This window comes from Ascaphus truei, chromosome 1 (genome assembly GCF_040206685.1).
Source record: "Ascaphus truei isolate aAscTru1 chromosome 1, aAscTru1.hap1, whole genome shotgun sequence".
NCBI classification, from domain to species: domain Eukaryota; kingdom Metazoa; phylum Chordata; class Amphibia; order Anura; family Ascaphidae; genus Ascaphus; species Ascaphus truei.
In genome coordinates, this window is record NC_134483.1 from 458,194,978 (window position 1) to 458,204,977 (window position 10,000).

Below are 10,000 nucleotides of genomic sequence, written 5' to 3' on the forward strand. Positions count from 1 at the left end.
TAACTATATTGACTTGGTCCTTTATCCTTTACAATTTATTTTTCATGAATGATTTTCCACTGCCTAGGACACCTGCTGCAACATACATGGCATTATGAGATATACTAATGTGTAAAAAAAAAGTCTTTGTTTTAAATCAAGTTCACTAAAGGTTGGACATCTTTTTAGAAAGGAACGGTATACAGGGATATACCAAATAAGTAAAAACATGGGAAGGATGTTGATCAAGGGATTAATCCGATTGCCAATTCTTGGAGTCAGGAAGGAATTTATTTTTCCCCTTATGAGATATCATTGGATGATATTTCGCTGGAGTTTTTTGTTTGCCTTCCTCTAGATCATATACTGTAAGTACGGATATAGGATAAAGTATCTATCGTCTAAATTTAGCATTGGTTGAACTTGATGGACATGTCTTTCTCCAACCTCATCTACTATGTAACTAATAAAACCCAAAGAACTTAACTTGGTATTGGTCACACTATTTCAGTACAAACAAAAAACATTATATATTGCATAGTTACATAGCAGATGAGGTTGAAAAAAGACATAGGTCCATCAAGTTCAACTTATTCTAAATTTAGACAACAGATACTTTATCCTATATCTATACTTACTTATTGATCCAGAGGAAGGCAAACAAAAAACCCCATTAAGGGGAAAAATGAATTCCTTCCTGACTCCAAGAATTGGCAATCGGATTAATCCCTGGATCAACATCCTTCCCATGTATACTTATTTGGTACATACCTGTATACCTTTCCCATCTAAAAAGATGTCCAACCTTTTTTTGAACAAATCTATTGTATCTGCCATCACAGTCTCCATGGGTAATGAATTCCACATTTTAACTGCCCTTACTGTAAAGAACCCTTTCCTTTGTTGCTGGTGAAATTTCCTTTCCTCCAACCTTAAGGGATGGCCCCGAGTCCTTAGTACTGCCCGTGGGATGAATAGTTATTTTGAAAGCTCCTTGTATTGTCCCCGAATATATTTGTATATAGCTATCATATCCCCTCTTAGACGCCTCTTTCCTCATGTAAATAAATCTAATTTAGCTAGCCTCTCCTCATAAGTTAGATTGTCCATCCCCTTTATTAATTTGGTGGCTCTTCTCTGCACTCTCTCTAGTTCCATAATGTCTTTTCTTAGGATTGGTGCCCAAAATTGTACTCCAGATTCAAGGTGTGGTCTTACTAGTGCTTTGTAAAGGAGCATAATTATGTTTACTTCCCTTCCATACATTGCCCGTTTGATGCAAGATAAGAACTTGTTTGCCTTTGCAGCTACTGTACTGCATGACTTTGGGCACTATTGCTAAGCCTGCAGTCTACAAGCACTCCTAAATCCTTCTCCATCAAGGATTCCCCCAATATATCTCCATTTAATTTGTAAGTCGCCTTTTTATTCTTGCATCCCAAATGCATAACCTTACATTTATCTGTATAAAACCTCATTTGCTATTTACCTGCCCAAGTTTCCAGTCTCTCCAAGTCCTTCTGAAGAGAAATTACATCCTGCTCTGATTCTACTACCTTACACAATGTAGTATCATCAGCAAAGATGGAGACTTTGCTCTCGATCCCAACCTCAAGGTCATTAATTTAACAAGTTAAAAAGCAGGGGTCCCCCCGCACTCCCATACCTGGATTCAAAAAGGACTCGGTATCCTCACCCAAGGAAAAGTCCCCCCATTCGCTTCGCTACAAACAAACCACGATATCCCCTCCTCCGAATTCTTTAGATTTCTCCAGGTTAGGCACTATATCCAATCAGTCTACAAGCCAGGTCAACACCATGCTTTGGCTTTGTTTGAGGACTGGTGTCTACACCAACCCCACGCAAAGGGCATTATCTCTAGAATATATCAGAGTTTATCCTCTACCAAGAACACCAAACCCCCGATAACTATATGGTATCCTGGGAAAAGGATCTTAACGTCTGTATAGATCTCGATACCTGGACAGACATCTGGGAAGCTGCTTCCAAAAACTCATCATGCGTTGTAATTAAGGAGAATATTTACAAGTTAATATTTAGATGGTATATGACCCCTGCCAGGTTGCACTCTTTTCTTCCAGGCGTTTCTCCTCTGTGCTGGCGCGGTTGTGGTGAAGTGGGGAATATACTGCACATATTCTGGTCATGCCCCAAAATCCAACAAACATGGACGGAAGTGTTCACCCTAATACACAAGATACTAGAAATCTCTGTCCCTCACGACCCAGTATAAATATTACTAGGAAAACCAATGGCTAATATCTCCAAAAAAAAAGCTATAGTAATATCCCAAATTTTAAACGCTACACGGTGTACAATTGCCAAAAATTGGAAACAATCGGCCCTCCATCCTTAAATCAAATAAATAACAAAATCTGGCATATAGTCTATATGGAAAAACTCTCAGCCTATCCGAACGGCTCTACCTCGCAATTCTCTGATATTTGGGCTCCTTGGTTCCGCCATGCAGGTATATCCCTATATATAGACTAGAATACTTTGAACAGAGTGATACATGTGGTATTTAAATTGTCGAAGACAGTGCGATATTGGTACAAATGCTACCCCTTCCCCCCCGTTCTCCCCCTCTCGATTGTTCCACAACCAGTTTATTTGTATTACTGTATCCCCCTTTTCCTTTTGTGTAGTATGTTGTGTTTACCTCATTTTGTATGTTTGAAAATGCGCAATAAAAACTTAAGTAATAAAAAAAAAAAAGCAGGGGTCCCAGTACCGATCCCTGAGGTAATCCACTCACGACTTTAGCCCAACCTGAAAAAGTTCCATTTATGACAACCCTCTGTTGTCTGTCCTTTAACCAGTTTTCAATCCAGGTGCATATATTATTACGGAGTCCAATTTTCTTTATTTTGTACACCAACCTCTTGTGTGAAACCGTATCAAAAGCCTTTGCAAAATCTAAGTAGACCACATCAACTGCATTACCCTGGTCTAAATTCCTACTTACCTCCTCAAAGAAACAAATAAGGTTAGTTTGGCAAGATCTATCCTTCATAAATCCATGCTGATTATTACTAATAATTTTGTTTTCCATTAGGTATTCCTGAATATTATCCCATATTAAACCTTCAAGTAGTTTCCCTACTATTGAAGTCAGGCTTACAGGTCTGTAATTTCCCAGTTGTGATCTAGCTCCCTTTTTAAATATAGGCACCACATCTGTTTTACGCCAATCTTGTGGTACTGAGCCTGTGGAAATGGAGTCCTTGAATATTAAATATAATGGTTTGGCTATTACTGAGCTTAACTCCTTGAGAACTCTTGGATGTATGCCATCAGGGCCAGGTGCCTTATTTACTTTAATTTTTTGAAGTCGCTTATGAACTTCTTCCTCAGTTAACCAATTATTCATTAATATGGAGGTTGTGGCTTCCTCCTGCGGCACTACTATTGAACTTGATTCTTCCCTGGTAAACACAGAGCAAAGAATTTGTTTAATACCTCTGCTTTTTCCTTATCTCCAATCGTCTGCCTACCCATCTCACATTGAAAGGGTCCTATATTTTCTTGTCTCATTTTTTTGTTATTAAGGTACTTAAAGAACTTTTTAGGGTTGACCTTACGTTCTATTGCAATCCTTTTTTCATTATCCATTTTTGCTAATTTGATTGCCCTTTTGCAATTTTTGTTACATTCCTTATAATTCTGATACGATGTCTCTGTCCCTTCTGACTTAAAGAATCTAAATGCCTTCCTCTTCTTGTCCATTTCCTCCCCTACCTGTTTATTTAGCCACATTGGTTTTGACTAATTTCTTTTATACTTATTACCCAAGGGTATACACTGATAAGTGTGCTTTTCTAACAATGTTTTAAAGACTGCCCATTTATCTTCTACATTTTTCCCTGCAAAAACATCATCCCATTGTATTACTGCTAGATTAGACCTCAGTTTATTAAAATCTCCCTTTCTAAAGTTTAAGGTCCTTGTTGAACCCAATAAATCTATTTTTTGAGAATTTATTTCAAATGAGACCATGTTATGATCACTGTTACCCAAATGTTCCAGGACTTGAATATTTGTTATTACTTCTACATTGTTTGATATGACCAAATCCAGTATTGCCCTTCTCCTGGTTGGTTCCTCAATAATTGCATTTTCAAACTCTCTCCTAAATGCAAACTGTGCTTTACAATGGATTTAAAAGGTATTATTCTTACAGAAAATATTTTTAAAAATCATTAATGTGTGTTCCTTATTTTTTATCTTAGAGTGTTTGCCAAAGATAACAAAACAAATAATATTGTATGGTCATGGTGACAGGAAAATAAATATTTATTTTTGGTACCAATAGGCATGGATATATTAGTGCTTTAATCTTTCGAGTAAGAGGTTTCATTTGGAGCACAATTTGACCTGTTAGATATGCAGTCAGTGTGTAGTCATCGTAAATATTGAGCTACCTCTAATAAAGCATCAGAACTATACTGACTAAAGCAGGTGTCGGATAGAGAAAGCCCATTCTGCATCCACATTTGTGCAAATAAAAAGCTACAGTAACAAATTAATAGGCAACATTTGATGAAATATAAATAAACATTTACAGGACATGAAGACTAGGTCCCTCTGAGAAGTGGAGATGGGTGGGGCAAGGGGGGGGTTGGGGGTGGGGGGAGGGGGTGATGGGGCCTCTGTGCCGGAAAGTGAGGAGTAGGGGCCCAGGGAGGTTACACAGTCACTGCTCTGCGTTGGGTCCCGGTGTCCGTGCGCCGGTTGCCCGCCCCGGCTGCAGTGTCTGTGTGTCAGTCACACCGCCCTCCTCTCTCGCTTCCTGGGCACCACTGACCCTCTTGGGGGCATGGATATATCCCCCCCCCCAGGGGGGGGGGGGAAGGATCCAAGGCCACACCAGTCCCGTGTCGGAAGTTGGGAACAACTTTTGCATGAGCGCTCTTACCTGCAGGGAGAGAGATATTAACTAGAGGCCCGATGGAGAGAGGCCCATAGCAGCAGCTGGGGCCTGACTTCTGGCCAGGCCCAACTTCCAGCGCCAGCCGGCTGGGTCCTTCACAGCCGCCGGCCCGGGACAGTTGTCCCGGCTTTCTCCCCCTGTCGGCGTCCCCGGTGTACTATACCTCTGTCGCCAAGTAATCATACAGATCCTCCCCCTGTACCCACCTCGGGGGTTTTGTGCGCTTTTGACATTCCTTGGGTATACAAGGGTATGTTTTATTATGCTGTATATCTTGAGAAAGGTCCCTGCTAAAGGACAGATACATTAATTCTTAATAAACCTTTTCTTATTTTAGCTAATTCCTATAAGTGGCAATATGCATTCTTCCTCTGTCTCTGTCCAAACATCCGAAAGAGAAAGTTCCTGCACTTTTGTTTACAACTGTGTTTACTTGCGTACAACTCACTAGAAATAGATCAGTTGAACCCTAGTAGGAATCAGAAATGTCTCATGTCCCTATTAAATGGGGATAATAATATTACCCAAAAATGCAAACATAGTGGTTTTCAGAACACAACACACCTTTTATAATGTCCAGGCCAAAGGGATACATGTTGACTTTTTCCCCCCTCAAAATAGTTCATCAGGAATTACAGTATAAACTCTGTGTGACAAAAATAAAAACTAATAATATCTCTATGAAAGAAAAACAAGCCCTTTGTCAGGCCCTGAGAGATCTGAACTCTTCAGTGAACTACAGCATTCAAAAGGCAGCAGCTGTAGCGATGTGCTAGATCCGCTGCTGTCAGCCTCACTGCTTCTGTTTACGTCTGAGCTCTACAGGGTTAACTGACCTGCCTGCTGCTGCACCTGTGTGCAATGTGTGCAATCAGTATATTATGAATACCCATGAGCTTCCGTAAAAAAGCAGACATTCCTATTTTCTGTTTCCAGTTCAATTGCCACATTGTTCCAACTTGCTGCCTGTGTGTTCCTGAACCACAGTATGCTCTGTACTCAGCCTGCTTTGATTGTACTCCTGCTTGCAGCATGCCTTGACCTCTGCCTGATCTGTCTTCTTTGCCGTTTCGCAGCCTGTCCTGACCTTGGGTAGCCTTAATCATATTCCGGCCTGCAGTCTGCCCTGACCCCGGCTTGTTTGACCATGCTTCTGTCTGCTCCTTCTGCCTGCTCTTTTCGTACTGCATTGCGCTTCCTGTCGCTTCTGTTCTGCGCCCACTCTAGTCTGTTCTGTTCCTTCCCTAGTCCAACGATCCTCTATTTAGAACCTTCCTCCTCAACTACTCAAGTGGCCCAGAACGAACCCATTTGTTATCCGGTGCGGCACCCATCAAGGGAATCCTTATACATTTGAACTATAACGCATCCTTTATAGCTCACAGTATTTTTACGCTTGTTCTCTCTCCCCTTTCTATCACCGATCCTGTATGTCATCTGCATGGATCCTGGCCTGGTGATCCTGTATGTGATCTGCATGGATCCTGGCCTGGTGATCCTGTATGTCCCATGCATGGATCCCGGCTTGAACTGTTGGTTGCATCAACCTGTTTAAAAAAAAAAGCTTCCAGCTTTCCCGATATTTATTGACCTGTGATGTTACGGTCAGGTATATGCCTGTGGCCAGCAGGTATATGCACCATACACCCTGTAATGGCCCCTATCTGCGATTGGGTGGGGGAAACACCGTTACATAGGGCAAAAGAAACCAAGTAGGGTTTGACTTGGGAAACACCAATGTAGTATTTCTACACATGCAGGCCCTCTCACATATTAAGATGCCAATTTTATATCTCTAACAGCCATGGTGACCTGGCACCCACAATTTGATGAGCCCTGTGTATAATCCAGTCCCTCCAGAACGGGTAATCTCTGGTCATTAATGCCCGACTGCCTCCACATAGGGAATGAAATGCCAAGTTATACCAGGTTCTTTCAGGAATACTGCTTTAAAAAATTCACAATATATTGTTTTAACAGGACACTTTTGTTTCTTTATAGAAACAACACAAGAGACGAAAGCAATGAAAAGTCTATATTCAAAAAGTACTATTTACAATTTGACAAGAGAGAGAAATGCAGGCAAGCTACGTACAGTATTTACAGTAGCAGCTTGGCCAAAAGGGCCTCTATCTAATGAAACCATGAGATTATATTTTGAAGCTACTATTATTTCAGTGTTGTGTCTGAAGCAATGTGTTTCACTGCTGGGATTACCTACTCATGGCCGCAGACAGCTTTCCCGGGGCCCAGGGCTATAGTTTCCACTGCGTTCCCCCCCAGTGTGGGTGGCCTTGCAAGAACCCCCCCTCTATCTCTCATACCCCATCTCTCCCGCCCCTCTCATCTGCTTCTCTCCTCTCTCCCCCTCATGCTCTCACCTATCTCCTTCTCCCTTGTGCCTCCACTTCTCTCTCCACCTCCCTCTCCCACACCCCTACCTCTCCCACATATACACATTACCACTCCCCAATACACATAACCCTCCCCAATACACATAACCCCCCCTCCCATCATTCACATAACCCCCATCCCACCATTCACATAACCCCCCTCCACCATTCAAAACATACACACACCCTCTCTCTCTCTCTCTTCACCTTAGAGGGGGGAATCCGGTGTCGCGCCGATCAGTTGGGCCTGACTTCAGTGGCGGAATTCCCATGAGGCTGAGTGGACTACTGCCAAGAGCGACAATTTTTTTTGGGCGGCAATTTTTTGGAGAGAAAATGTGTGTGTTAGAGAGCCTTACCTATTCTGGAGCGGCCCCCTCCTGTAGCATCATGTCGTCATGGTGATCCGATGTCCCATGACGACGCATTGCCATGCCAATGTGCCGCTATGACATCACTACACTAGGGCAAAGGGCCGCCCCCGAGCCTACAAGCGGCAAAAATGTAAGTCCGTCACTGGGCGGCCATGTACCTACTAGGCATCCTCCTCTTCAACCGTCAATTTCTACCACTGCTTCTTCAATCACCAACGCAACAGTAGAAAAATATAGACAGTTCTTCAAAGATCCGAAGCACAAACAGGGAACAATAAAAGATACATGTAGAGAATCTTAATGAAGACTCGGTGCTGCTTTCTCTCTCACAAATTACATCATTAGCTTCAAGGTAGCTCCTTACTGACCAACAAATTAAAGTATCACGATTTTTATTGCAACAATATATGCCATCTCGGCACTGAAAGTTTAAGAGGTTATCTTCTTTATGGTACGTAAAAGCCGTTATCTGCTTCAGATCAATAGGCGACTCATAAAGATTAAATACATCTAACAGAATAGCTTCAATTAAAATGTAATCTCAGAAATAAATGGCAGCAATAGCATAGACTGTAATAATGTTTAATGGACCAGCAACTAGAGCACGCAAAAAGTGCATACGTGCACAGTTCTATGTGCATAGTTCTATGATGAGTCCAAACCAATAGTCTTTCTTTCGTACTTTAAAAAAAAAAATGTATTTCTTTTGAAATACAACCTTCTACTAACACAATTTAGGATGAAACACTGTAGGATTTGTACAACCTACACTTAAAAATCATCACACACGTACCCCTGCAACTTTGATCCCCCTCCCATCGGTGTCATGGGACACCAGGACTATCACACCAGGGATCAATTCGCAAAACAGAAACACAGAGTGATAAAAATGAATTTATTGGAAAAAGTATCCACAACTAGGCACAGTTAAACAACACGCACACTTACAACTGGGGAACGGGGCTTACCCTATAGATATTTCTCCCCTGCAGTGTCCTCTGGAACAGGACTCCAGGCCTTGCACCAGCACTGGACTAGACACGGCAGCTGGAATCCCCACTGGTACATACATCAATCTTGAGCTGCAGCTAAAAGCTAAATTATATTCACAGATAACTAGGGGTCTCCCTCACAACCTTTGGAGTGTCAAGTAAAGGTGCCTTGATACATTGATGCATCTTCTATCTTCGTGTTAATTTAACTGTAGAAAAACAGTTTGTGAGCTTGACATTAAGCCCATAAACTGTTCTTGTTACTTATTTTTTAAAACCTTCTTTTCTCTTTCTAATTAAACTTGAATGTAACGGGTATTCCACCCCACCCAATCTCATATGTAGTGTGGGTGAGTAGAACATGTGGTGTTACCGGTGTGGTGCGTATACCTGCAGGCTCACAGGAGGTCTGAGCCTCCGCTAATGAGAGCCTGGGGTGAATCCTCTGGAACGGATCTTCGTTTACAGCGCATCCACCTATGTAGGATTCTAGGGAAGTGTAGAATGACCCTACATAGGAACCCAATAAGAAACTACACACACAGTGATTATATATAACCAGTGCTCGACAAATACGGTCGCCAGGTCGCCAGGGCCAACAAGATTTGGCCTCCTGGCGACTCAGCCTCATGGCCGCGCAGCGCACTCGGTTCTATGCTTGTTTAAAAAAAAAAAAAAACATTTTTTTTCAAAATCCTTCTTCCTGATTGGTTTGACGGGACTTGGCGCGATGCAAGGTTTTTTTTTTTTTGCCAGCTACAGGCTCTATATAAGCCCACGCACACGAATCATCCTTCCTTTTGTATTCTGCTTGAAGGTTAGTACACCGTTGCCACAGTACACCATTGCCTCACTGACCCCCCCTCCCATCCTCCCCAGCCCAGCATCGATCACAATCACAAAAGCCCACGCACCCACGCACCATCACTGACCCCCCCCCCCCCACTCCCTCCTTGTGTACAACGGATGCTGTGTCTGTGTGTGTGTGTGCTATGCTGGGTCTGTGTGACATGCTGGGTGTGTGTCTGTGTGTGTGTGTGACATGCTGGGTGTGTGTGTGTGTGTGTGCTGAGCGCCTGGGCTGGCTGGTTTGCTCTATATGAGCAGGAGCAGTGACGTTCTCAATCCTTTCCAGGGCTGTTTATAGAGGAAGTAAGTGCTCCCCCTGCCTCATGCATTACCATCTCCACAGCCCGCCCCCCCTCCCCCCTTGTGTCCAACGGATGCTGTGTCTATCTGTCTTTATGTGTGTGCTATGCTGGGTCTGTGTGTGTGACATGCTGGGTCTGTGTGCGTGCTATGCTGGGT

The 10,000-nt window shown here is 42.7% G+C and overlaps 1 protein-coding gene across 1 annotated transcript in view; it reads right to left on the reverse strand.

The window, feature by feature from the left end:
- GPRIN3 (GPRIN family member 3) overlaps positions 1–10,000 on the reverse strand; it is a 115,070-nt gene that overhangs the window by 75,911 nt on the left and 29,159 nt on the right. The window lies entirely within an intron of this gene.